The sequence below is a fragment of the Bos mutus genome, chromosome 3 (assembly GCF_027580195.1).
Source record: "Bos mutus isolate GX-2022 chromosome 3, NWIPB_WYAK_1.1, whole genome shotgun sequence".
Classification (NCBI taxonomy): Eukaryota; Metazoa; Chordata; class Mammalia; order Artiodactyla; family Bovidae; genus Bos; species Bos mutus.
The window spans coordinates 78861295-78873874 of NC_091619.1; positions in this window are offsets into that span (position 1 = coordinate 78861295).

Genomic DNA, 12580 nt, shown 5'->3' on the forward strand with positions numbered 1-12580 from the left:
TCATGCCCTACCGTCAACTCCTCTCAGCACCAGCTGACTTTTCCAGGGAGTGGGGTAGGGAGAAGCTGATTAGAATTGGCTGGGCTTATAACATTAAGTAGCCAATCTGTAGCACCCAAGGCATGGCAAAAAGATGAACTCAGTCAAGCAAATTTTCATTGTCAAAAAGTTTAGGGAAAATAAGAGGAAAAAGCACTTAGAAGTTGTAGTTGAAATTAAAGATATGAGAAGTCAAAGGGGACATGAATCCCATAAGACACATTACAGGAAATCTATCACTATAAATACATACATACATATATATGTATAAAATTATACATAAACATTTTTACACATACATAAAAAATTTATATATAGCCATATATGTGTATGTGGGCATGCATGCATGTATGGCCATATAGCATGGTAGCTAAAAGCATGGAGTTTAGAATCAGAAAACCTGGGTTCAGATCCCAAGGACAGTAATTATTAGCTGTGTCATCTCTTCTCTTAAGCTTCTGTTTCTTCATCTGTACTTTGTAAACAGTAATAACCAAAGTTTTTGAGAAAAGTCATGTAAAGCACCTGCTATGTAGAAGCACTCAATAAAAATGGGGATGTCTGCAAGCTGAAGCTATGAGGGCACAAACGTTATGAAGGAGCTAAGAAAGCTGAGCAGAGAAAAAAGAATGGAGAACACAGAACCTGTGGCCTGAGAGAGACCATCCCCAAGACTCAGAACCAACTTAGTTTCAGACCTTTCTCATTGCAGTTCAAATCTACATGTTCTATTAATAAGACTCTTTTCCCCCTCCTTGTCTTGATGTAATTCTAAGGATCAAGTTCAACCATCCATTCTTACAGTAAGGACAATATGGACTGTAGGGCTATTTGAACTACAAAACAAGGAAAAGACTGGCAAGTGAGCCACAACTGTCCAGAAGACCAGAGACCACCATGAAAGCTCTCTGATAGTTTAAGCTTCCCCCTAAATTGCCCTGTACTCCTTGCTTGTGACCTGACTGGATGCCTGTTCATTATTTGCTTCCTCTTCATAAGCTCCTTAATGTGCAGGCTTGTCATTTTCCATTTATAGGTCTGTTTTCTCCGTCTTCATGTTTGTCAAAGTGCGGCCTACAGGCTTCTCCAGCAGAATCATCCATCAGGGACTGTGACTGCCTTATTCAATGCCACACTGTCAAGCACAACTCTAACTCTGGACCCAGAGTAGAAACCCAAGAAATGCTGTACCAAAGAATCTTTAAAAATTAGGAAAATCCATGAATCATTAACTGTGCAAAGAGTAGCACTACAATATTATTCCTTGACTGCTAAAGAAGAATAGACCGAGATTCCTCATCAAATTGACTGCTTGTCCCTGTTTTGGAAGGTACAAAGCCACTTCAGTGAGAGACCACCTCTTGGTACTCATGAGCCAAGCTTCTCACCACAGAAAACCTCCAGGTCAAATGGTTTTGAGGAATTCTTGGTTGGATTTCCAAAAAATGTGGTATGGAGATTCCAAGCCACCACAATTCCCCTTTGCATGCTCTGAGGTGGAAATGAGGCCAAGTTAACAACAAATCCTCAGCCTAATGCTTCTGGCAGGCTTCCCATTCAAAATAACTGGCTCAAAAATATATGGAATCTGTGAACTTAGGGAGCCCGGGAGAATAGAATCAGTAACTTCAAGGGCAGAAATTAGCACTCACACATTAACTTCCGTAAGAATTAAGAGCATGGATCCTGGGACACAGAGCCTCCCTGGTTTTCATACTCCTCTTGTTGATTTTAAAAGTCATCAGATTTCCCATTCCCCTTCAAACTGGGAGCTAGCCATGAAAGAATAACAGTAATAGATATAAGTAACCGAGACCCTCCCAAAGGTAGGATACTGTCTATGGCATACAACATAACATTTCTTGAACTCTTAGTGTGTTTCTTATGTTCTGTCATTTAATCTTCAAAACAGAGAAGGTGAGTATGATTTCATACACAGGAAAACTGAGGCTTGAAAGCGAAACAATTGACCCAGGGTTATAGGCCAGTAAGCAGTAAAGCTGGGCTGGAAATCCAGGTTTGTATGATTCCAAACTCTCTTGCTGCTCTGTTATATGCCTCTCTGAGTGAAAAAAAGACAGGAAATAAAAATAATTGAAATCCATAGATTTCGGCCTAAGAAACATCCTTATTTCTAAAGCAACAATTTTTATCCCATCAATTTCAGCTAGCATCTATTGAGCATTTGCTAGGCATCAGCGATTTTACTGGGTGCAAGGGCTACACAGATGAATGAGATTGGTTGTCCTCAAAAACTTTATCATTATTGGGAAAGTTGGAGAATTTAAGAGGTAATACCACACACAGCAGGTGCCTCAGGGCCTTTGCACTTGCTGGTCCCTGTGTCTTGAATGCTCTTCTTCCAGATATCTGTATCTCACTGTCAAGAACTGTGAAGTATGAGACTTTCCACTACTTGCAAGCCAACAAATCAGCCATAGCCTCACCTCTGCTGGCAGAAGACACACGCCTCTGGGGTTAGAGAAAAAGGACTTTGTTACTCACAGCAATAGCAGTAGCCTGAGCTAGTTCTCCAACCCCTAATTCTCTCCTGCGACATGAAGAGGGCCTGTAACACCTGCACACATCAAGTACCATGAAGAAGAGGAACCCCAAGCCTTATAACCCAAACTTTATTATAATAAATTGCAAATAAAACTGCCCTTTGTCCCAAAGGAAGATATCTTTAATATACTTGACAGAAAGCAACTTTTCCCTAGGCTCTGAAGAAAAGACACTATCTCTACCTATCAAGGATGTTCACTAAACATCCTTGAAATTTTTGTGTAGAAAAATAGGACAGATAGTACCTTGCGCACAGGCAGGCAAAAGTACAGGAACTTCACAGAGAGTTATCTCCCCACATTACTTTTTCTCTAGTCTGGACTTGAATATGAGGTGGAAGGGGGCTTCTGTCACCATTCCATTTAAGATTATAACCCCTATAAACCCCTCTCTGGAAATTCTCTATAACCTATCTCTCTATATTGTACTTATACCATTTAGCATCATATATATTTACTTATTTTGTTTATTGGAAACTTCATTGAGTAAATTATTTTTATGCGTTTTGTCAATATATTCTCAGTGTCTAAAATAGTACCTGACACAGAGTGTTTGAGAAATTGTTGTTGAATGAATGGATATAATATGGAATGCTCTAAAGAAGGAGGTTTTACATCAGGTACAATGGGAGGGACAGTTAATCTAAGCCAGGAGGGAGGTCAGAGAAATTTTCTAGAGGAGAAGGCATCTGACAAGTGTCACCAAGGAGAAAAGGGGTCACTCAGGCATAAAGAAAGTATCCCTGGTAAAGAAAAGCATTATAAGTGTAGAAAGACCAAAACAATGTGAAGAAAGGATCTGTAAGTTTCAGATTTCTATGGCATTAAGTGGGAAGGAGCAGTGGCCAAGGTCATTGGTGAGGACACAAGCCTTGGTCCTTGGCCAAGAGACTTGGAGCTTCTTCCATGAGGGATGGGGGGTCACAGAGGATTTTAAGTGGAGGAATGACATTTTAGAAAGATCAGACTATATACAGTTCTTTGGGCTTCCCAGGTAGCACTAGTGGTAAAGAACCCACCTGCCAATGCAGGAGACTTAAGAGACATGGGTTAGATCCATGGGTCAGAACAATACTCTGGAGGAGGGCGTGGCAACCCACTCCAGTATTCTTGCCTGGAGAATCCCGTAGACAGAGGAGCCTCTTGAGCTACAGTCCACAAGGTAACAAAGAGTCAGACTCAACTAAAGTGACTTAGCACACAGGTATAATTCTTTGGGGGATTGATTTAAGACAAGGACTCTTGACTCAAACACGTTGACTGAACTAAATTTGTTGTTATTCAGTCACTCAGTCATGTGCGACTCTTTGCGACCCCATGGACTGCAGCACACCAGGCTTCCCTTCCCTTGTCCTTCACCATCTCCTGGAACTTGCTCAAACTCATGTCCATTGAGTTGGTGATGCTATCCAACCATTTCATCCTCTTTTGTCCCCTTCTCCTCCTGCCTTCAATCTTTCCCAACATCAGGGTCTTTTCTAATGAGTCGGCTCTTCATATCAGATAGCCAAAATATTAGAGCTTCAGCTTCAGCATTAGTCCTTCCAATATTCAGGACTGATTTCCTTTAGGATTGACTGGTTTGATCTCCTTGGAGTCCAAGGGACTCCCAAGAGTCTTCTCCAACAGCACAGTTAAAAAGCACCAATTCTTCGGTGCTCAGAGTTCTTTACGGTCCAACTCTCACATCCACACATGACTACTGGAAAAACCATAGCTTTGACTATACAGATCTTTGTTGGCAAAGTAATGTCTCTGCTTTTTAATATGCTGTCTAGGTTTGTCATAGTTTTTCTTCCAAGGAGCAAGCATCTTTTAATTTCAGGGCTGCAGACACCATCTGCAGTGATTTTGGAACCCCCCAAAATAAAGTCTGACACTGTTTCCACTTTTTCCCCATCTATTTGCCATGAAGTGATGGGACTGGATGCCATGATCTTAGCTTTTTGAATGTTGAATTTTAAGCCAGCTCTTTTACTCTCCTCTTTCATCTCATCAAGAAGCTCTTTAGTTCCTCTTCACTTTCTGCCATAAGGGTGGTATCATCTGCATATCTGAGCTTATTGACTAAATAAGCAACTAAATAGCTGAACTAAATAGCAGCTCAAAATATCCAAATATTTCTAATTAGGATGTTGAAATTTCTAAGGGAAAGTATGACGTAGGATTTCAGTTTAAAAAAAAAAAAGACAAAATATAAAATGGAACTTCAGCAAGATCCTTCATGATTCTTTAATAAACATAATAGTAATAAATTAGGCATAACTTAGGGAGTCTTGGAAAGCAAAGAGCCAGAATTGAGTCTCAGCTTGTTGTTCAGCTGATAAGTCTTGTGACTCTTTGTGACCCCACGGACTATACAGTATGCCAGGCGTCCCTGTCCTTCTCTCTCTCTCTCCCAGAGTTTGCTGAAATTCATGTCCATTGAGTCAGTGATGTTAGCTAACCATCTCATCCTCCCAGCCAGTTATTCTGAAATCAGATGATACTTTCTGTCTGTGGGCTTGGTGATCCCTTGACTGGACATAGTAAGTGGTACAGTCCTTTTTGTCTTACCATATGTTTATCTAAAAACTATTTAAGAGTAATAGAATTATCAATAAACCAAAATAACTACAGGGTCAGCATCTACTATGTGCCAGAAATTGTACTGCTTGCTCTGAGTTTTTACTCTGGCTAGGGAGGCAAGACTAGAAATATACAAAGTAAAATAGCAATGAGAAATCAAGGCTGCGACTAGGAGAGGGAACAGAGTAAATGAATTACACAAACATTGGTTTGCATAGTGAAAAGTTGACTATATATGGAAATAATATGGATAGCCAACACTGTCTGAATGCTTACTTGGTACTAGGAATGATGCTATGTTTTATATGGAATTATCTCCTTTAATCCCTAAAATTCTATGAGTCACAATCATAATAGCTATTTATTTAGGTCTCACTAGGTTCCAGACAGCATGCTAAATGTTTTAAATGGATTAGAGATTACTTTACTTTATCCTTGCAAAGACCCTTTTTAGTAGGTACAATCATCTCCTTGCACAGAATAGGAAACTGAGGCTTCAGTAAGACTGAGTTCTTTGCCCAAGTTTTCACAAGTAACATGTGATGGTGTCATTATTTAAATCCACTCTTAATTACAGTGCTCTCTCGCTCTATAACAACAAGCAGGTATTGTTATAAAATCTATTTTCCAGTGGAGAAAACTACTCTCAGAAAACTGAGGTCATGAACACATGTCTGTATAAAAGCCAAAACATAGGATCCTAACCACAAAACATCCCAAAGCATCAGAAATATAAGTGGCATATATTTTATATTTTATCAATGTCATCCAGCAGACTTGAACTGAGTTAAAGTTGAGTATTAGTGGTAAATGGAGCAAACACGATTCAGATTTTAAAAATCTTTATCATTTACTTACACGAGGGACTTGGCCATATGCTAGGGAACAACGTTGTAGCAGGCAGACTGCGTACACTTGGGAGCAAGGACAGATCCTGATCTAGTAACTGTGAAAACAAGTAACTGGAAGTGAGGAATTTTACAAAAGACGGACAAATTCAATCAGTGCTCTTTTGTTCTGATGATTCCATGATGCTAGAGAATTCTGCAATTCCTACTGAAGCAGCTATGTTTCCTTAGCATTACAATCTCACCCTGTGGCTCGAGGGGTCAAGAAAAGGAAAAAAAAAAGGAATATACTTATTTGTATTTTCTATTTTTATCCCCACCCCCACCCGACCCACCAACTCTAAAATGCCCAAGCAAACCTTGCTAATGTTATACTAAATACCTGCCAGAAAGCCTCTAAAACAAGGCTTATTTCACCTCATATTTCACCTGCCATTCATCTCTCTAGATTTCCCTGGCCCAATAAGTTCACTTTTTGTTTAAAATTTTTGGCTGCCTTTGGTCTTTGCTGCAGTGCACAGGCTTCTCTGGTTGTGGTATGCTGGCTCAGCAGTTGTAGCACACAGGTTTAGTTGCCCTGCAGGACACAGGATCTTAGTTCCCTGACCAGCGATCGAACCCGTGTCCCATGCATTGAAAGGAAGATTCTTAACCACTGGGTCACCAGGGAAGTTCACTCTTAAACCCAGATTTCCACCTTTAGCACCCCTGAGTTTGATGAGCCACACTGGACCCATTTGGATTACTCACTCTCTGGCACTAGGCATCTTAATGTTGAGTGTTCTTGCCCTCAACTCATAGCACAGACTGGGCAAACTTGCTTCCTGCCTAACGTCAGGGAAGAGCATCACACGAGTGCAACCTGAAGGCATAAAGATTGAAATGAAAGAGTTGTCCTTGAAGTCCCATTTAAAAAAAAAAAATCTGGCTAAATCAGTCTCCAACATTTATTTATCAAGGATCCCATATAAGCTTCAAAATGAAATGGAAATTCTTAGGACACAAGGACCTGCAGGCTGTGGACCTAAATACATCTCTCTAGTCCCCACACCCCGCTCCTCCCAGCACACATCTACATCACCTGCCAACCAGCCACTTGTTAAGAATCTACCTGCCAATGCAGGGGATGTGGGTTCAATCCCACATGCTATGGAGCAGCTAAGCCCATGCACAACTCCCGAGCCTGCACCCTAGAGCCTGGGTGTTAGAGCCTGTGCTCTGCAATAAGAGAAGCCACTGCAATGAGAAGCCCACCCACTGCAAATAGAGTAGCTCTTGCTTGCTGCAACAAGAGAAAGACCACACATGGCAACAAAGACCCACCGCAGCCATAAATAAAAATTTTAAGAAGGGAAAAAAATGTTTAAAAGTACCCCCAAACAAGCCACCTGAATCTCTGACTACAGTTCCTCATTGCTCTATCTCATTCCTTCCCTGTCTTTGCTCTTTTGATTCATCTGCTTGGAAAGTCTTCCCTCACCTTTCCACCTGGCTAATGTATTCTTATTTTTGGAGATTCATGTAGAATCATCTCCCTCTAGGAAAATCTTTCCTGACCCCTCCCCCCCGCCACCTCCCATGGAGAGGTGGTGCCTCTTCTCCATGCTCCCTCAGCCTGTTACAGGCACCACCTTTATCACTCTGCATTGCAACTGTTACCTCTTGTTTTTATCACAGAACAGTCACTTCCTTTAGGAGAAAACCAATTTAACACCTTACTTCTCAGTAGCAGATGACAGTCAGTTTAGTTCAGTTCAGTCACTGTGTAGTGTCCAACTCTTTGTGACCCAATGGACTGCAGCACGCCAGGCCTCCCTGTCCATCACCAACTCCCGGAGTTCACTCAGACTCACATTGATCGAGTCAGTGATGCCATCCAACCATCCATCCTCTATTGTCCCCTTCTCCTGCCCTCAATCCCTCCCAGCATCAGGGTCTTTTCAAATGAGTCAACTCTTCCCACCAGGTGGCCAAAGTATTGAAGTTTCACTTCAACATCAGTCCTTCCAATGAATATTCAGGGCTGATCTCCTTTAGGATGGACTGGTTGGATCTCCTTGTAGTCCAAGGGACTCTCAAGAGTCTTCTCCAACACCACAATTCAAAAGCACCAATTCCTCAGCACTCAGCTTTCTTTATAGTCCAACTCTCACATTCATACATGACCACTGGAAAAACCATAGCCTTGACTAGATGGACCTTTGTTGGCAAAGTAATATCTCTGGTTTTTAATGTGCTGTCTAGGTTGGTCATAACTTTTCTTCCAAGGAGTAAGCGTCTTTTAATTTCATGTTTGCAATCACCATCTGCAGTGATTTTGGAGCTCCCCAAAATAAAGTCTGTCACTGTTTCCGCTGTTTCCCCATCTATTTCCCATGAAGTGATGGGACCAGATGCCATGATCTTCGTTTTCTGAATGTTGAGCTTTAAGCCAGCTTTTTCACTCTCCTCTTTCACTTTCATCAGGAGGCTCTTTAGTTCTTCTTTGCTTTCTGCCATAAGGGTGGTGTCATCTGCATATCTGAGGTTATTGATATTTCTCCTGGCAATTTTGATTCCAGCTTGTGCTTCATCCAGCCCAAGGTTTCTCATGATGTACTCTGCATATAAATTAAATAAGCAGGGTGACAATATACAGCCTCGACGTATTGCTTTCCCTATTTGGAACCAGTCTGTTGTTCCATGTCCAGTTCTAACTGTTGCTTATTGACCTGCATACAGGTTTCCCAAGAGGCAGGTCAGGTGGTCTGGTATTCCTATCTCTTGAAGAATTTTCCACACTTTGTTGTGATCCACACAGTCAAAGTCTTTGGCATAGTCAATAAAGCAGAAATAGATGTTTTTTCCTGAAACTCTCTTGCTTCTTTGATAATCCAACGGATATTGGCAATTTGATCTCTGGTTCCTCTGCCTTTTCTAAAACCAGTTTGAACATCTGGAAGTTCACAGTTCATGTACTGTTGAAGCCTGGCTTGGAGAATTTTGAGCATTACTTTACTAGCGTGTGAGATGAGTGCAATTGTGTGGTAGTTTGAGCATTCTTTGGTATTGCCTTTCTTTGGGATTGGAATGAAAACTGACCTTTTCCAGTCCTGTGGCCACTGCTGACTTTTCCAAATTTGCTGGCATATTGAGTGCAGCACTTTCATAACATTATCTTTTAGGATTTGAAATAGCTCAACTGGAATTCCATCATCTCCACTAGCTTTGTTCATAGTGATGCTTCCTAAGGCCCACTTGACTTTGCATTCCAGGATGTCTGGCTCTAGTTGAGTGACCATACCATTGTCATTATCTGGACCATGAAGATCTTTTTTGTATAGTTCTTCTGTGTATTTTTGCCACCTTAATATCTTTTGCTTCTGTTAGGTTCATCCCATTTCTGTCCTTTATTGAGCCCATCTTTGCATGAAATGTTTCCTTGGTATCTCTAATTTTCTTGAAGAGATCTCTAGTCTTTCCCATTCTATTGTTTTCCTCTATTTCTTTGCACGATCACTGAGGAAGTCTTTCTTATCTCTCCTTGCTGTTCTTTGGAACTCTGCATTCAAATGGGTATATCTTTCCTTTTCTCCTTTGCTTTTTGCTTCTCTTCTTTTCACAGCTATTTGTAAGGCCTCCTCAGACAGCCATTTTGCTTTTTGCATTTCTTTTTCTTGGGGATGGTCTTGGTCTCTGTATCCTGTACAATGTCATGAACCTCTGTCCATAGTTCATCAGGCACTTTATCAGATCTACTCCCTTAAATTTATTTCTCACTTCCACTGTATAACTGTAAGGGATTTAAGTCATATCTGAATGGTCTACTGGTTTTCCCTACTTTCTTCAATTTAAGTCTGATTTTGGCAATAAGAAGTTCATGATCTGAGCCACAGTCAGCTCCCAGTCTTGCTTTTGCTGACTGTGGCTTTTCCATCTTTGGTTGCAAAGAATATAATCAATCTGATTTCAGTATTGACCATCTGGTGATGTCCATGTGTAGAGTCTTCTCTTGTGTTGTTGGAAGAGGGTGTTTGCTATGACCAGTGCATTCTCTTGGCAAAACGTTATTAGCCTTTGCCCTGCTTCATTCTGTACTCCAAGGCCAAATTTGCCTGTTACTCCAGGTGTTTCTTGACTTCCTACTTTTGCATTCCAGTCCCCTATAATGAAAAGGACATCTTTTTTGGGTGTTAGTTCTAGAAAGTCTTGCAGGTCTTCATAGAACCCTTCAACTTCAGCTTCTTCAGCATTACTGGTCAGGGCATTCAGTTAATGAACACTTGAATCTACCACTTCCTGTTTAGCTTTCTTACTGATTGGGAGACTATTTGGTATTTGTAGAAGTAACACATTCAGAGGTTTACAAGGACCAGGCAGTAATGTAAAGGCATTAGCTGGTCAGGTGGGACATTAGTCCATCTAGAGAGGCCTTTGGTTTGGGTATGTGATATTCTTCAGAGCTGAAGTAGGAACCTGGGAAAATCATCTACTTTCTCCTTCAGCCAGTAGATGAAGACTTATCTTTCCCCCACAACACATAAAGAGGTTTCCAACTTTCTCTGAAAGTACTATGCCAATAAGCTTACTATTAAACATCAAATCCCCCTTCATCCTTTCCACGGAGTTTTCTGCCAAGTTTCTCTGCCCGTCACTATGAGAGCAGGAACACTATTCCTCACATGATCTGTTTACCACTTAGCACATGGTGGGTGTTTAATTAGTGTTAAAAGAGTAACCATAATATATGGAAGGTGAAAGAAAATGTTGGGTATTTTTAATAAAAGAGTATGACAATTATTTTGCTTCTGAAAATGCATTCAACCTAAATGTCATTTCTTGTTTATATGACCTTGTCTTTTCCATGCTATATCAACAACAGGAGAGAAAAAAATTAAGTTTGTGTCATAGTCAACAAGCTAGTTAGCTCACACCTTATCTATTTTGGTCATTCACTCATTCATGCATACAGTAGATAATCTAGGCCTACTAGGGGCCAGGCACTGTGCTTATTACTCCAATTCTATTTAAACCCTTTTTTTGTTTACACTTCAATTTTCTTCTGAGACAGCCAAATGATAGCTGTCTGCCAGAACGTGGCTTGGAGTAAGGAGGACAAAGGTGCATAGCTGCGGAAAAACAAGATCTTGATGAAGGGCTTCCCTAACCAGGTCTTGAAGCCCTTTCTGGAAGATTCCACATAAGAAAACTGGAGTCCTTTTTTATAGGTAACAATCTGCTGCCGGTCAGTGAAGAGTCCAAGGTCAAGTCTCAAGATAGTTCCATATAGTTATGTTCTCCAGTGTACCTCACTGCTGGTTGATACCCCATTCCTGGCCCAAATTCATCTGTTGCTATGAATCGAAGGTCATTTCCTATGAATTTAGCAACTGCTTCAGCCTCAGAATGGACAATGGGTGGGTCCCATCACACAGGTGCCTGGCCACACACTCTGCCTCTGGACTCCAGTGGTGATGTTCACATCCAATATCCCTAAGCTCTTTGTAGGTACTCTGCTCTGCTAAACAATGGGCTCTCGTCCTCATTCAGTCCTTCCAAAAACTTGATGAGACAGACACTGTTGTTTTTCTCATTTTATAGATGAGGAAATTAAATGAGAAAGCAAGATTCACACCCAGACTGTGTGGATTCTGGCACCAACCTTGTCATTGCTGTTAGACTACCAAGAATCACCCTCTGAATGAGATGTCTTTTTCAGTCAAAGATAACAGTTCAATGGTAAAAAAAAATAATAACCATGATTCTGTATATAGTAGGGACTCTTGTTGCCCTCGTTGTTCCCTTTATTTTATAATAAAATTCCTAGTTTAGCCAGACAAATGGCTGCCTATAAAAATGAGTACCTTTTCCAGCCCTTCTTAAGGTTCTCTATAACCAGGTGAAGATGTCATTCTGGCCAGTTGGATGACGCAGAAGTGGAGCATGTCCAGAAACTTCCTTTATGATAATTGCTTTGAACTTTTGGGAAGCATCCTACATAAGAAATGCGTTTTATATTATGTCATGTATATTACAGTCACACATATATTTCCAAAACAGAAGTTTTATGTAGAAATACTCACCTTTACTGTGTGGTAAACGCTTAGATTTTATCTATTCGATTCTATTTCATTTTAAAAAGTTATCCATTATATTGATTTTATGACACACTAGTGGGTCGTGACTCACAATTCAAAAAGCATTGCTCTACCAGAAACATTATATGTACTTCTTTCTCTTTTTTATTTGTCCACACTACTGTCTTGATTCTGAAACAAATGCCTCCACTTTGGACCATGAGATCAAGGCCACACACAAAGGAGATTCAAGATGGAAGCCATCTGGGTCTCTCTTGTTATAAAACATAATAGCTCTACATTACCTACCTGGGCTTTTACATGAGAGAGACACAAGTTCTTATTTAATTTAAGCCACTGTTATTTTGAATTTTCTGTCCCTCATGGCCTAAACGAACCCTAATTAGTTGTGCAAACTTCTTATGTGCTTGCTTCCTGATCCATTTCTCTCTGCTTTCCTGCTTTGCTTTTATTATAAAGGGGCTGAGCCTTGTATTCAGTCAGT